Source organism: Sus scrofa, chromosome 11 (assembly GCF_054392235.1).
Source record: "Sus scrofa isolate SSC_HxYL_T2T_F1_AM1 chromosome 11, Sscrofa_HxYL_maternal_Yorkshire_Landrace_v2.0, whole genome shotgun sequence".
Taxonomy (NCBI): Eukaryota; Metazoa; Chordata; class Mammalia; order Artiodactyla; family Suidae; genus Sus; species Sus scrofa.
This window is the reverse complement of record NC_139393.1, coordinates 14,048,527-14,063,365: the sequence shown is the minus strand read 5'-3', so window position 1 is coordinate 14,063,365 and position 14,839 is coordinate 14,048,527. Positions and strand designations below refer to the sequence as shown.

The window sequence follows — 14,839 nt, the reverse complement described above, 5'->3', positions numbered from 1 at the left end:
GCTCAGTGATTTTCCGCAGGTGGCTCTGGAACACGTAGCTCAGCACCTCTTTTCCTTCCTGGCCACATTCTCCTCTAATACTGGGGGGAAGCTGGACGGCTTGTTGGCAGCTGCTATTGAGTAAATATGTGGGGAACCAAGTGGATGGCATTTGGGGGCTCTGGCCAAGAGATGCTCTTTCTGTCCCCAAATGCAAGTCCACAAATGCTGACAGAGGACCTGTTCTCTGCCAAAGACAGAGGACAGCAAAGGGAGAAGAGAGCAAGCCCTAGGCCACGTTTGAATTTCTTGCAGAAGTTTTCTAGAGCCTAGAATTTGATTCTTGCTTCAATAATGAAATGAAGCCCGTGTGTGTGTGTGTGTGTGTGTGTGTGTGTGTGTGAAGCAGAAAATATTGACTATAAACTAAAAATGTCTCTGTAGCTAGACGGCATGAATACTCTATGTGCTGCCTCCTTTATTTCTGATATTTCCCTCATTTTCTTCCTTCCTCCTCTCCCTGTCCACCTTCCCTATTAGGCCCGATACTCACATATCTCAGAGCACCTTTACTGTTCTACTTGCTGGTGATACTTAAATCAAAGACAAAAGCCACACCCTCAAGTAACTACCAGATTAAGAGGGATGGAAAGTAAACACAACTGCCTAAATGCAGTGGAAAACCAGGAGTCATCCAAGCAGAGAAGTTTAAAAAAATCATGACAGGAAGAAACACCATGTGCAGATGCAGGGGGGCAAAAAAGACAATGGAGGATGGAGAATCCTTTCATCCTTTTTTTTTTTAATATTAAAGTCCATCTAATTCATTTTTAAAAATTGAGGTATAGTTGATTTATAATGTGTTAGTTTCAGGTGTACAGCAAAGTAACTCAGTTATCTCTGTCTCTATTTGCCTATTTTTTTTTTTTTTTTTGGTTGTTTTCTTTTTAGGGCCACACCCGTGGCATATGGAAGTTCCCAGGCTGGGGGTGGAATCGGAGCTGTAGCCGCAGGCCTACACCACAGCAACGTGGGATATGAGCCATATCTGCGACCTACTCTACAGCTCATGGCAATGCCAGATCACCGACCCACTGAGTGAGGCCAGGAATTGAACCCGAATCCTTATGGATACTAGTTGGGTTCCCATTGAGCCATGATGGGAATTCCTAGGTATTCTTTTTCAGATTCTTTTCCATTATAGGTTTTTACAAGATATTGAATATAATTCCCCGTGCTATTCAGTAGGTTCTTGTTGTTTATCTATTTTATATATACTAGTGTGAATCTGTTAATTCCAATCTCCTAATTTATTCCTCCCCCAGTTCCCCTTTGGTAACCCTAAATTTGTTTTCTATGTCTGTGAGTCTATTTCTGTTTTGTAAATAAATTCATTTATATCATTTTTTTTTTTTAGATTCCACATATAAGTGATCTCATGTGGTATTTCTCTTTGGCTTACCTCACTTAGTATGATAATCTCTAGGTCCATCCATGTTGCTACAAATGGCATTATTTCATTATTTTTATCTCTGAATATTATTCCATTATATATATGTCTTCTTTTATCCACTCCTCTGTCAGTGCACATTTAGGTTGCTTCCATGTCTTGGCTGTTGTAAATAGTGCTGCAATGAACACTGGGGTGCATGAATCTTTTCAAATTAGAGTTTTCATATTTCCCAGATACATGCTCAGAAATGAGATTACTGGATCATATGGTAACTTTAGTTTTTTGAGGAAACTCCATGCTATTTTCCATAGTGGCTGCACCAGTTTATATTCCCACCAACAGTGTAGGCGGGTTCCCTTTTCTCCACACCCTCTGCAGCATTTGTTATTTGTAGACTTTTTGATCTCCACAGTCCCCACTCTCCCCAGCCCCTGGCAACCATCATCTTACTTTCTGTCTCTATGGATCTGTCTACTCCAGACACTTTATATAAGTGGAATCATGTAATATCTGTCCCTTTGTATCTGGGTTATTTCACTTAGAATAGTGTCTTCAAGATTTACCCATGTTGAATGTAAATTAGGACAACCACTATGGAGATACCTTAGAAATCTATACATAGAACTACCATATGACCCAGCAATCCCACTCTTGGGCATATATCCAGACAAAACTTTCCTTGAAAAAGACACATGCACCTGCATGTTCATTACAGCACTATTCACAATAGCCAAGACATGGAAACAACCTAAATGTCCACTGATGGATGAATAGATTAAGATGTGGTATATATACACAATGGAATACTACTCAGCCATAAAAAGGAACAAAATAATGCCATTTGCAACAACATGGTTGGAACTAGAGACTCTCATGCTAAGTGAAGTAAGTCAGAAAGAGAAAGACAAATACCATATGATATCACAAATCTGGATCTAATATATGGCACAAATGAACCTTTCCACAGAAAAGAAAATCATGGACTTGGAGAATGGACTTGTGGTTGCCAAGGGGGGAGGGGGATGGACTGAGAATCTGGGGTTGATAAATGCAAACTGTTGCATTTGGAATGGATGGGCAATGAGATCCTGCTCTGTAGCACAGTGAACTATGTATGACTGCGTCACATTGCTGTACAGGAGAAAACTGACAGAATACGGTAAACCAACTATAATGGAAAAAAATAAAAATTATTTAGAAAAAGATTTACCCACATTGTAGCATGTATCAAAATCTCATTCCTTTTTGAAAATGAATAATATTCCACCGTATGTATATACCACATTCTGTTTTTCTATTAATGTACTAATGAACATTTGGGTGGTTTCCACCCCTTGGCTTCTGTAAATAATGCTGCCATATTATGTTATCTAAAATCCGTAACCTGCTTCCCTATGCTTTACTTGGTAGATCCTATAGAATAAAACCCAGTTTCCTGAACAGGATAGATCATATCTGGACTCTGACTTGCTGCCCACCCTTCTCTCAGCCTTTCCTGACTTGTGTTGTTTGCTTAGCAATTCCAGATTGTGACTATTTACTCTCCTATGTTGTGATCTGTGAACATTACCTCTGTAAGTTGTCTTGTTACGTTATTACCTTGAACTACAACCTTTACCTCTGGCTAGATTCTACTCCCTGTTTAAAATGTTAAGATTTGGCTTCAGGAATGTCCCACGTTTCCTTTCTCAGGCTGGGTTTGCACTCCATTCTTCTGTGTCTGGAACATGCACATTTACCAGTTTATGTTATAATCAGTTGTTCACACATCTTTCCCCATCCTAAGATTGTGAGCTCTTGAAGCCAAGGTCTGTGTTTTTTATTTTGCTATAGTCAGTTTCTGTAATGGCACTGCCATGAGGTATATGAGCTCAACAAATGTTTTTTCTTCAAGTTTGATGCATTTTTTTTATTAGAGTTGATTTACAATGTTGTGCCAATTTCTCCTGTACAGCAAAATGACTCAGTTTTACATACATATTTTGAAATATATCTTTTCCATTACGGTTTATCCCAGGAGACTGGATATAGTTCCCTGTGCCATACAGTAGTACCTTGATGTTTATCCATTCTAAATGTGATAGTTAGCATCTCCTAACCCCAAACTCCCAGTCCATCCCTCTCCCTGCTCCCTCCCCCTTGGCATTTTTTTTTTTTTTCATGGCCATACTCATGGCATATGGAAGTTCCCAGGCCAGGGACTGAACCTGAGCCATAGCTGTGACATACACCCCAGCTATAGCAATGCCAGGTCCTTTAACCCTCTGCACCAGGCTGGGATTGAACCTTCGCCCCTGCAGTGATCCAAGCCGATGCAGTCAGATTCTTAATCCATTGCATCACAATGGGAACCTTCCCCCTTGGCATTTTGATACACCTTGTAGGTAATCTTTCTAAAGGATTTTGTGTGGCAGAATAACTTGATTATCGGTGAGAAGAAAACTTTGTTTATAATTTTTGTTGCCTGCCCCCTATGTTAATTACACTGATAACTCCTACAAGGAGAAACAGAAAAACAGATAGCTCCCTTGGGAATAAAAGGGGAGGTACTACTTAAATACTATCTTAGCAAATATATCAAAAATACAACTGTTTTATAGGTTTGCACTAAATTATTTTAACTAAGGAATGAAGGAATTAATTTTTAATAAAATAAAAATACTTTTAAAATATTAATTTCCATCTTTATCACTTATGCAGTTTGACTTTTATCTGTTCTAACAAATGTTGTAAATATTACTCACATAGCATTGATCATATGATTAGAATTTAGGTGCCGGGGACCTGTAATAGCAATTAAAATATAACTAAGATATTGTTGAACCCTTTTATTTTTTGCCCTTCCTATATACTTTGTCATCTTTTTCCTTTCTGGTTTTGCTTACTGTCCTATCATTTCTTCATGGGCTCCTGGTTGCCGATACAGCTCTGGCTGAAACTTTGGCTCTAGAGGCAGAGTTTTGAGTTTTGCAGCCTTTTCTGTTAAGGAAAAATAATCACTACCCCAGAACCTATAACCAGCTTTGGTTTGAGATAAGGCGAGTAAGCCAGCTTCCATGTGGTAATTGTTTGGACTGGGTGTCTGACAATCTTAGAAAACCATTTCAGAAAGGGCAATGAGTGAATGGCATGAAAGTCTTCTATCCAAGGATACTGGAGAATAGAGAGATTATGAAAATAATACTAATAGCATTCCAAATAGTTGAATTTTAATGGCAACAATTTTTTGTTTATAGTATAGTCAGTTTATATGAAAATCATTGGCTAAAAAAAAAAATCTACCATGTATGTATTACTTCCTTTTTAAACAAAATTCACAGAACATAATTAACCTTTTCTTTATACTGAAGAGCTTTGGAATGAACCTCAGTTAATGTACTCTAGGGTCTGGTGGTAAGTTTAGGATTTTTTTAAAATAGGGTAATTTTTTTTGTAGTTTTATTTACTTCTTTATTTATTTTATTGTTCTTTCCCCAATACAATTTTTTTCTACTGTATAGCATAGTGACCCAGTTACACATACATGTATACATTCTTTTTTCTCCCATTATCATGCTCCGTCATAAGTGATTAGACATAGTTCTCAGTGCTAAACAGCAGGATCATATTGCTAATCCATTTCAAAAGCAATAGTTTGTGTCCATTAACCCCAAGCTCCCAGTCCATCTCACTCCCTCCCCCTCCCCCTGGACAACCACAAGTCTATTCTGTAAGTCCATGATTTTTTTTTCTTTGGAAAGATTCATTTGTGCCATATATTAGATTCCAGATATAAGTGATATCATATGGTATTTGTCTTTCTCTTTCTGACTTACTTCACTCCGTATGAGACTAGAACACACCCTCACACCATGCACGAAAATAAACTCAAAATGGCTGAAAGACTTAAATATAAGACAAGACACCATCAAACTCCTGGAAGAGAATATGGGCAAAACATTCTCTGACATCAACCTTAATAAATGTTTTCTCAGGTCAGTGTCCCAAAGCAATAGAAATAAAAGCAAAAATAAACCAATGAGACCTAATCAAACTGACAAGCTTTTGCACAGCCAAGGAAACCAACAAGAAAACAAAAAGATAACTTACAGAATGGGAGAAAATAGTTTCAAATGATGCAACCAACAAGGGCTTAATCTCTAAAATATATAAGCAATTTATACAACTCAACAGCAAAAAAGCCAACAACCCAATGGAAAAATGGGCAAAAGACCTAAATAGATATTTTTCCAAGGAAGATGTACAGATGGCCAACAAGCACATGAAAAAATGCTCATCACTGATTATTAGAGAAATGCAAATCAAAACTACCATGAGATATCACCTCAAACCACTCAGAATGGCCATCATTAATAAGTCCACAAATAACAAATGCTGGAGAGGGTGTGGAGAAAAGGGAACCCTCCTGCACTGTTGGTGAGAATGTAAGCTGGTGCAACCACTATGGAGAACAGTCTGGAGGTACCTTAGAAAAGTATACATAGAACTACCATATGACCCAGCAACCCCACTCTTGGACATATATCTGGACAAAACTTTCCTTAAAAAAGACACATGCTCCTGCAGGTTTATTGTAGCACTACTCACAATAGCCAAGACATGGAAACAACCCAAGTGTCCATCGACATACGATAGGATTAGGAAGCTGTGGTATATATGCACATTGGAATACTACTCAGCAATAAAAAAGAACAAAATAAACACTGATATTAATAGCTATTTAGGCCTATATGAAAGTATAGCAGAAGTCTGTCCTTTTCTTAAAGTCTCTCTCCTCAATATCAGACTTCCAAATTCAGCTGCCCTTTTATAGTTAGTTATTTTAATCAATTTTATAGTAAGTAACCCAGTAACTCCTCCAGGTAGAAATATTGAAAAATAAATGCAAAACTCTCTGAAGGCATGAGGTCACCTCTATAAATATGATGCATGAGATTTCATGCCTTAATACTGTGACATTATCCAATTTCTTTGAGATCTTTTTACTTTCTTGGGTTTCAGATGGATCAAGGTTGCCTAACAAATTACCTACATTTAAAATAAATTTTTTGTGTGTGTGTGTGTGTACAAATAAATATGATACCATGTTGTGGAAATGTTAAAGCCTTTTGAAAGTTAAAATATAATAATATAATTAAGCAACGTAGAGCTACTTTTATAGACTTTCTAGGAAGTATTGAAATTTTAATTAATCTAACGAGGCACTTAATATATTGGAAATTATCAACATGTGGACTAATGGGAAAACACTGCTAACATTTAGAGAATAATTTAATTATAAGCAAAATACAGCAAGATTTTTTAAACTAATCATAATTAATAGACTTAATTACTTGCCGCAAATGAAATCACCTAGCAGTGGTGCTTATTTCTACTCTAATAGGTCATAAAATGTTCCATCCAATTTAAATGCAAAATATTTTGAAACTCCTCTGGTTTGAACTACTTTTATAATAGGCAATCAAAAATTGTAAGAAAGGTCTTTAAAAGCAAACAATTTGGAGATATTTGGAGAGAAGTATGGGGGGATTGTTGGCAACAATAGTTAGCATAGAGTATAATGGTCTTTGTGGTAATGACAGTTGCATACTTTGCTAAATAATTTGCACTTTTTTCAGTTAGAAAAGTAATAATAATCTGTAATCACCTTAACTCTGGTGCTATTAATGAGTCATTGTAATGTATTATTTTTTACCATGTTATATAGGTTTTACTTTCAGCATCTATACAATGAAGTTATGACAGATCCTATCTAGGTCTAAAATCCTATTAACATTTTTTTCGGAGGACATATCAACAATGCCTGCAGTAATTAGGTGGAATGTTTTTTATGGGATAAACTGTGATTTCCCCCTGAAATTCATACATTGAAGCTCTAACTTCCAGTACCTTGAAATGTGACTATATTTGCAGGTAGGGCCTTTAAAGAGGTTATTGAGACGATTAAAGTGAACCCTAACCTAATCTGACTGGGGTCCTCATTAGAAGAAGAAATTTGCACCCACAGAGGGATACGAGGATGCACACAGAGGCCATGCAAGAACATAGCTAGAAGGCAGCCCTCTGTACCCCAAGAAGAGTGCCCACTCCTTGATCTTGGCACTCCAGCCTCAAGAACTGCATTGTTAAGCTGTGAAGTTTGCAGTATTTTTTTTTTTATGGAAGAAGTGGCAAACTAGTATGTATGTATTAATAGTTATTCCATAAATTACGTATTATATAATTGCATACAGTTTTGGTATTGCTCACAGCTCTTTCTTATAGAATTCTGGGTGCTACTTTATGAGATTAATGTTATTATTTATTTTAACTGTGATAAAACTGAAACAGAACATATAATAAACGTAAGGAAAAAGATTTGAGGCCATGCACTTGTTGAAAAAAATAAACTAACCTTTGGGTTGAATACCAAGGATGGAGGATACTGAAAGCCAACTTTCATATATTAGACTTTAGATATTAGACTCAGATATTAGACTTTAAGGACAAAAGTCATAAAAGGAAATCAAAGAATCAGGGAAAACTCTTGAGACTTGTGATAAAAATGGAATCCCAGCTGTGTTTTTAAAAGCACCTCTTTTCTTTGAAAAAATATTAGAAAATCAAATCTGCAATGTGTAAAAAGAATTATATGCCACAACCAAGTAGGATTTATCCCAGGTAGGTAGGTAAGTTTGGTTCAGCATTTGAAACCAACCAGTGTGATCAATCACATGAACAGACTGAAAAAGAAAATCTCATGGTCATCTCAATAGATGTAGAGAAAAATATTTGACAAAATCCAACACCCATTCATAATAAAAGTTCTCAGAAAACTAGGAATACAAGGGAGCTCCCTTGACTCGATAAAGAATATCTGTAAGAAACCTGCAACTAACATCACACATAGTGGTGAGAAACTTGAAGCTTTTCCCTGAGATCAGGTATAAGGAAAAGATGTCCTTCTCATTACTCCTTTCAACACTGTGCTGGAAGTTATAGTTAACTCAGTAAAACAGGAAAATGTATATAGATTGGGAAGGAAGAAATAAAAATTGTCTTTGTAGATGACACGATTGTCTATGTAGAAAATATGAAAAAAATCAGTAACAACCACAACCAAAAATTCTGAAACCAATAAGCTCTTGTAGGAAGGTTGCAGGGTACAGGTTAACACAGAGAGTCAATTGTTTTTCTTTATGCCAGCAATCAAAAAGTGGAACTTGAAGTTAAAAACACAATACCGTTTACATTAGCACTGCAAAAATGAAATCCTTGGGTATAAACCTAACAAAATATGTACGAGATCCATATGAGGAAAACTACAAAACTCTGATGAATAAAATCAAAGAAGGAATCAAAGAACTGAAATGGAGAGATAGGCCATTGTCACTGCACAGGAAGACTCAGGACTCTCAAGACGTTGGAGTTCTCCCGTGGTGGAGCAGCGTAAGGATCCAGTCTTGTCACTGCAGCAACTTGGGTCACTTCTGGGAAGTGGGTTTGATCCCTGCAGGGATGGCAAAAAAAAAGAAAGAAAGATTGTCAAAATATCAGTTCTTTCCAACTTTTTCCACCTTGATCTACAAAGTCAATTTTGGAAAGCAAGGAAATAGAAGGAGAAATAGAGAAAATAAATTTTTAAAAATAAAATTAACAGGTATTTTTGCGTTTTTCTCCTTTTTTCTTATGAACAGAGAATAGGTTTCTCACATTTATATGTATACTTTAATATTTTCTGGAACAAAATGCTAGTTACTCTCTGTCCTTTTTTTTTAATGGCTGCACCAATGGCATATGGAAGTTCCCAGGCCAGGGAGAGATCAAATCCACACCTCCGCAGTTGGATTCTTTTTTTTTTTTTCCCCTTTCTTTCTTGCTTGCTTTTTTTTTTGGGGGGGGGGGGATGCTGCATGCGAGGCATATGGAAATTCCCAGGCTAGGGGTCGAATCAGAGCTACAGCTGCCAGCCACAGCCACAGTCACAGCAACGTGGGATCCAGGATGAGTCTGAGACCTGTACCACAGCTCACACAGCAATGCCAGATCCCTAACCCACTGAATGAAGCCAGGGATCAAACCTGCGTCCTCATGGCTACTAGTCAGGTTACCACTGTGCCACAGTGAGAACTCTTCACTCTCTATTTTTTATGATAATTAATGGAATGAATTTTATATTTTGATGATAAATAAGAATAGTCATTAGCCTTTCTTATGTATCATTGTATTTCCATTTTAACTTTAAAGGTGACTGGGTACATATCTCTTGGATATTTCAAATATCCCAAAAAATCCTTGATTTATGTATTTTAATTCATATTTTAGGACAAATCTGTGATGTATCCGCCTTTGACCTACATGTAATAGGAGAGGACCTTGAGTATTTAAGTCAGAATTAGAATCAAGAGAAATGTAGACTTTTCATTTCTATGGTTCTATAGTGAGAATTAGTTGTAAATTAAATTGCAAGGAAAGAAATGTATCTTCACAGTCTCTGATCTCACCATTCTCACTTACACTTTTTTCTATGACTTCTGATTAGAACATCAGTCCCTCCAGGTAAACGTACTACCTGATAAAATCCCCTCCAGATGCCATTCATTCATTCAGAGGTTACCAATTCAGCCTTTGAGCACTCCTTCAACAAGAAGTTATTAAATACCTCCTATGTTTCAGATGGTCTCAAGCTAATTTTATTTATACAGGCCAAACTTCAGGTGGAATTTTTGGCTTTGACAGAAAAAGACCTCTTGGGCCATCACTCTGTCCTCACAAGAGTTCCCAACAACTTGATCACCTGAGACAATTCTGATTATAAATGTTGAAGGTTACAACCAACAAAACCACTTATATGGTACTTATATGAGCAGTGTTTTAAGCTCTTTATAAATTCTAATGTTTTAATCCTCCCCAAAGCTAGAGGTTCTATTATTATTATCATCATACTATTTGAGAGATGTGGCAACTGAGTCTCAAAAAGGTGAAGTATGACCTTGGCCAAGGTCAGAGAGCTTACAAGCAGCAAACTCAAGGTTCTGTACAGCCCAGCTCCAAAGTCCCTGCCCCCACGTCTAACAACGTTGCACTGTTGTTGAATGAATATTATCATCTCAGGCTATTTTTTTTTTTTTTTTTTTTTTGCCTCACCTGCGATGTGTAGAAGTTCCTGGGACAGGGATTAAACCCATGCCACTGCTCTAAACAGAACCACAGCAGTGACAATGCCAGGTTCTTAACCTACTGAACCACAAGAGAATTCCTCAGGCTATTTCTTGACACCTCCAGAAATGTATAGGAACTTTTTGTTTCTTTGTCATTTTGATTTTAGTATTACATGCATAATTAAGTTGCTAAAGTACAGAGTGATTGGAAACTCAGAAAAATAAGTTAAATTAGGAGACACATTATTTCACAAAATGAAACCTATGATTATTTTCCCAATTGTAAGAAGAATATTCAGTAATACGGACTGAAAGAATTAAGTATACATTAATTGCCTTTGTATGTTCACAGTTACATGAAGAAAGTTTACTTGCCCTTAGTTTGATTAATTATTGCAATGATGCTATTTTATATATTTTTTATATTATCTTCATGAAAAAAAATAAATAACTCTTCAAGCCACATGAATATAGCCAACATTCTTTCTATACTATTCCTGTTTGGTTATAGATGTACAGTTTTTATATTTAATAAATGTAATACATTTCCTTCAATTAAAATTTGGTTTAAAAGTATACAAAATATTTCAATAGCTGAACAAATGTATCACTGTTTTTAGTTGTGAAGACAGATGTCTAGACATAACAGATACATTTCATGCTCATATTATTACAAAATGGAAGTCCTATTTAATTTTAGTGCTTCAGATAACAACTGATCCATGATACTAAAAGGGAAGTTCTATTAGCATATCATTTGGCAGAATAAATAAATAAATAGCATATCATTTGTGTAGGTAGTAAGGCCAATGATTAATTTTAAACGGGATAGGTGTCTTACAGTATATCACCTTCCATGTGGAATATAAAAAATCTCTAATATCCATTTAGCATATGGCCATAAAGTTACCTCTTTTCCTAGGACATGACGATATTTATTTACAAGTGTGAATTAATTTAAGAATGAATCCCTTCTGTCTGCCATACCATTCTTCATTCCTTTACTCATTTTATTCATGCTTATTAAAGTGATAACCTATCCTCTGTTCAAAAGAAACAAGCGATAAAGAAAAACAGGAGTTCCCGTTGTGGCTCAGTAGGTTAAGAACCCAACTAGTATCCATGAGGATGTGGGTTTGCTACCTGGCCTCCCTCAGTGGGTTGCAGCAAGCTGCAGTCCAGGTCACAGATACAGATGCAGGTCAGATCCAGCATTGCTGTGGCTGTGGCTTCAATTCAACCCCAGACTGGGAACTTCCATATCCCGCAAGTGTGGCCCTAAAAAAATAAAAAAACAAAAACGAAAAAGGAGGAAAAGAAAGGAAGAAAAATGTGAAATACCGCTTAATGTATTTAATTTTACAAATTTTGCTTCTCTCTTTCTCCTTCCAACTCCTTTTATTAATTGGAATCTTTACTTTTATAATCAGAAAAAGCCCTGATCTTCTCACCCAACTTTTTTCGTTATTTGATTTCACTTCTTTTCAGTTTCAGTTTAGGTTTTTCCAGTTTCAGGAAATGGTTGCTTCGCCGCCTTCCCTAGAACTTAATATGACAATAGAAAATAATTGTTAGATATATTGATCTAACTTTTTCTTATTAAAAAGATAATAATTTACACTCCTGCCAATAACAGGTGAGGGTGTCAATTTCCCTTCACACCTTCCAATCCCGAATAGTCTTATTTTTCATTTTATCAGTCTAATAAGAAGAAATATTATTTTATTGTTTTAATTTGCCTTCATCATATATAAGCATGATTAATATTAGTTTTATCTAGTCATTAGCCATTTGTAGTGTGGGGCTGTTTTGCATGATCAAATTCTTTGTTCATTTTCCTCATGGATTAGATAGATGTTTTTTCTTATTGACCTGCAGATACACTTTATAAATTAGGAATATCGATCCTTTGTTTACATATGGGGTTTGCTGTTTTGGTGTACAACATTGTAAATTTTTCTGCATTCAATCTGTCAGTCATGATTTATATATATTCAAAAATCTTTCTTATTTAGTAAGGGCTTCCCAAAATGCAAATTTATAAATATGTTCTTCCCAAAATGCAAATATATATATATGCATGTATAAGAGAGGGAGACAGGCATCCTGCCACTATACTTTTAGGGAACCCTTATAATGCTAAGGTATCACAGCCCCCATTAAGTTTTTTTAACATTATTTTATAGCTTTATTGAGATTTAATTGAGAAATAAAAGTTGGACATATTTGAGGCATACACGTGATTTGATATACCTGTACACTGTGAAACAATTACAATTAATTCTTTGCACTTAATTATCGTGTGTGTGTGTGTGTGATTGGAACACTTAAGGTCTAGCTCAGCAAATTTCAGGCTACAGAACATTATTATTATTGTATTATAGCATTATAGTATAGTAACAATATGGTGTAATTTTTATCCTTTTGACTCAAATCTTATTTCTCCTGCCTCCCCAGACCCCCCTGGCAATCACCGTTCTGCTCACTGCTAGTTGAATTCAACTCTTAGATTCAACATGTAAGTGAGATTATACAATATTTGTCTTTCTGTGTCTGGCTTTATGGCCATTATGGAAAATAGTAAGTCCTTCAAAAACATTGAAAATAGAATTATCGTATGATCCAGTAATCCCACTTCCGGGTATATACACAAAGGAAATGAATTTAGTAACCCGAAGTAAAATCTAAACTCCCACGTTGTTACAGTGTTACTCACGACAGCCAAGGGATGGAAACAAACTAAGTGTTTGTCAATAGATTCTATTATGTATATGAAATTATTCAGCCATTAAAGAAGAAGGTAATCCCACCATGTGCAACAACCTGGATGAACCTGGAGGACATGATGCTAAATGCAATAATCCAATTAAGTATTAATCAGCCCTTCCTCCCCACCCTCTCTATTACCTGTCCTTCCTCTGAGCTGTCCCTCTTTTGTATTTCTGTATTATCCTGTGCAAATCTCTATAATTTCATGTCCAAATGAAATATTGAATAATTAAGTATATTTACTTATTTGCATTTCTGTTCCCTCGGTGACTGATTCTCAAAGGCGTGGATTCTAACTCATGTTTACTCTCTCTTTCTCCTGTAATAATTGTCACGTAACAGATGCTCATTTGCTGGTATCAGTAGGAATAAAAATCAAAAGAAGTAATTGTCCTTGGCCTCATCATCATGCATTTATTGCTACATGTAGATAAAAACTAAATATTTTGAAACCTGAGTAGAACTCCCATATTTTCCTGTGTACTTAAACTGCAAAGAATGGGAACCTCTTGTTGATGAGAACATGGTAGAAAACAAGGCTCTTGTTGATGAGAACATGGTAGAAAACAAGGGAATTGAGAGTTCTAAAAAATCAAAACTTAAATATCTGAGTATTTTATATATCAAAATTTATTCTTCTTGTGCCTTGTTAGAGAGATTGATATATCCAAACACTTTTGGATTAAGTGGAACTACCAAATATCTGAAGAGGGATATCATGAGTCACTGGGCACAGCAGATATGATTTTTTTTTTTTCTCAGTTTGATGTAACCAAACTACTTTGCTTGTGCCAAATTAGAGTCAATCCAGTTATTGGTAGAAGAAGGCTGTTATAAAAACTTCTATATATGACTGATTTAACTTCAGTATGTCAAACCCAAGACTGATTCAGGCGATGTGGCAAGCTAGTCAGGAAATAGTGAAATATAATAAGCATCTCACCAGAGCAGGATTTATAATAGAGAAACCTAAACCACTTCTCTGCCACTTACTGCTGTGTAACTTTGGGCAGATTTCTTAACCTTTTGTAAGGTTGCTAGAAAGATAGTAAACAACATCTCAGCCATGTGGGCTATAACAGAGGTTCAGTAAATGGCATGTTTTATATTACTTTCTGTATATATCCATGTGCATGTCTGAAATTATTATGTTGAAGAGAATAATTCACAACCTTATACCATAATATCCAAATTAGAGTTAATATGATAGTCATCCTTGAATAGGACTTTCTGCCTGAAGAAAGATGATTTAAAATAGCCCACAAATTGCGTTGCCCAAAACAATAGGAAGTTGAAATATAAAATAAGGAAATTAAAATTTAGTAAAAATTAATTGGAAAATATTTCTTCTATGTTACAGATGAATCAATTCAAAGTTAAAGTTGAACAATCTTTGAACATTTAGTTGTGTTTTCAAAGGTAAATTACTGGGTTTGCAATGTTCAGCCAAACCTACCTATCTGATTGGCTAGTCATTCTTTTTTTTTTTTTTTTTTTG

General features: G+C 35.7%; 1 protein-coding gene across 25 annotated transcripts in view; it reads left to right on the top strand.

Moving 5' to 3' along the window:
- The window catches only part of TRPC4 (transient receptor potential cation channel subfamily C member 4), a 219,838-nt gene that overhangs the window by 102,104 nt on the left and 102,895 nt on the right, over window positions 1-14,839 (top strand).